We start from the raw sequence: 2,959 nt of genomic DNA on the forward strand, positions 1-2,959 counted from the left end.
CATACACCCACTGTAAAGTGATATATACACCCATTGTAAAGTGATATAGAAATACAAAATCAAAACAGAGCCTGAAACATGATATTCAAGAATTTAGATTTAGCAAGTAATGACCCATGTTCATAGAATGTGTTATAAATTAAAATACCTGTTCAATAAATTGATAGCCATGTATCTGGAGGGTCATTGATTCATACTCCATAACAGTCAGATTAGCTTGACAGATTCTATCTTGTAGTTTTCTCAGTACACCCGTATCATTAGCGGGCAGTATAAATGCTTCCCAAAACTCTGGTCCACATAGTTTATCTTTAGTACCATTACTAAACAGTTCTGATACCTGTAATAAAATATCTTATAGGGTTTATTACAACCCTTTTAATATTGGGAGTTAGCCAGAAACAAGCCTTCATTAATAAGTAGAAATTTGAATAGTTTGCAGAACTATGAAAGATATAATTCATGACATAACTCAACAATACAAATACTAATAGTTTGCCTAATAATGCGGGAACATTAATAAAAATGTATTTTTTGTATGTTTTTTAAGTTTATTATAGAAACAATCACTAAGTGTCAAGTCATTTGAAGTTAACTAATCATAACATCATTATCTTTTAAAAATAATGATCTACTAATAGTACCTCTGATATTGAAATGGGTTTGTTTTAGTTGTCATTCAGGACAATGACCTTCACATACCTAACAGAGTAGGCCAATGATAATTTTTAACTTTTAGTAAAGCTCTTACCTTTTCTGGGTTAAAAGAAATTAAAGCTATATCTTCTAACCATTCTGGTTCTAACAATACTGTCATCAATATAGGTCCAACTTGTGTTTGGTTTACTAACAATGCTAAACTTAATGGTTTACCTAATAAACAGTTAAATAATGTCAAGTACCAGATAGCAGACATCAGAAATAAGTGTAACTGTAAACTTTTTTCTACTCCTTTTTGTAATCAATATTTTGACAGCAGTAAAAATTCTTAAATGTATTGGACAAGATGATCATAGTTTAGTTATAAAAAAGAATGTTAAAGAATGGTGATGGAATGATAATACCATTCTTAATAAAAATGACACCACTCTTACCTTTGATGTACTCTAGGTTTTTATTCATTAATTGAAGATATTGGTTGAATATATAAAATATATTATCTGCTAATCTTAAATCAGTATCATTATTCATTGATAGTAAACTGTTTATACTGAAAATATGAAGTAAAATGGAATTTAACATACTACTAATTTATATCTCACTAATAAAATGAATTCAAATATATATCTTAGCGTATAATCATCTAGTTTCACTGTCTGATAAGATATTTTGACGTATGAAATATTTCTCTGTAGATTATTAGTCACATGAGACAGACTGTTAATTTCACAAGGTTAATTATAAAAGTGAATTCTATTCTCCATCTGATCAAGGTAAACTAATATTTCCTTAAGAAACTTTAAACTTACAATTCGGTAGGAATTCTAGTGTAGTCTAAACCATTTTCTTGCAATAACTTCATCAGATTTGCTTCCAAAACAGTTCCATTTACATCAAATATATTCTCAAGGTCACGACCTTCAAATGTTACATCTTTAATCTCAAAAAATTTTGTCAGTACTTCACTGAATTTACGATATTCATCAATATATTTTTTTATATCAAATGTAATACCCTGGGGATTTTGGTATAAGTTTGTTAGCTGAAAAATGTAAAATCATGAAATGTGAGCAGACAACATGTCAAAATACATCTGAATATATTGGAGCTTCAGTCAGATTAATGGTCAGATAAAGATAAACAAACAAGAGACAGTACTAAAAGACAACCAGTCTAAGACTGGCAGTCTTTCTTTTTGATTGCTCACACGCTTAATTTGAGCTTAACCTTGAAATAATTCTTCATATCAGAGTGGTGAAATTAGGGCGTTAATTTCAGTATTATAAGTACCATGACATTTGTGTAGGGTATATTTCAGATTATTACCTTTTGGATCATGGCATCAATACCTAAATCAGATTCCAGTTCAGATACAATCAGGGTAAAATTAATATCACACATTCCATCAATTATAACAGAAACATTGAATGTCTCAGCTACTAGGAAATACTCTCTAAACTTCTCTTCTGAACAGAATAACTCATTTAATTTCACTGGATCTGTGACTATACTAGCAAAATCTGTATTCTAAGAAAAAAAAACAATTTTGAAATGGCAATAATGTCGTTATTATATACAGCTTTGGTGTTTCTGCTGCTGCACGACCTCATCCAACACTCTCAGATTGGGGGATCCACTGTAATGATGAGTTATCACTCATTGGTGGTGGGTTTTCAGCTAACATTGTTTCTATTCATCCAAATCAACAAGATTTGAAATGTGAATAATGTAAAGAACTGCATTGATAGATCAAATTAAACTTCATCTTAACTTATTACTACAGTAATAAAGAGGCTATTAATGTACAGTATGTAAAGGGAAGTAAACAAGTGAACATTTTATAAACAGAATTTCTTTTTAGATGGATGTTCTGCGACTTGAAGAAAAAGAAAAAGAGAATAACAATATTCTCAGCTTATTGCTCATTGAAAATCAAGGAATAAATTTAAAGAAAAATTATAAAATTGGCAGATCTTACCTTGCTTCCTCGAAGTTGAATTCCCAACAAAGCATTAACTGGATCTGGGGTCAGGTTCATGAAAGTTTTCAGGATTCTCATGAAAGTAGAACTATCTTTAAAAATTGAGGCTAAATCCAATGTATTTCCTTCTATATCAAATTTACTCATCAAATTGTTGAGGAATTCATACACTATAGATGATGTCTGTCCAATTAGGTTAGCTTCATTTCCCATACCAGATGTCAATTGAGCAATGGTAGAGTAAAGAGTCAACATATTCCATAGATTGGTTTCATTGTAGCTTTCTATTAGTCTGTTTACTGCATCAGGGTCTTTGAA

The sequence above is a fragment of the Lottia gigantea genome (assembly GCF_000327385.1).
Source record: "Lottia gigantea unplaced genomic scaffold LOTGIsca_59, whole genome shotgun sequence".
Classification (NCBI taxonomy): Eukaryota; Metazoa; Mollusca; class Gastropoda; family Lottiidae; genus Lottia; species Lottia gigantea.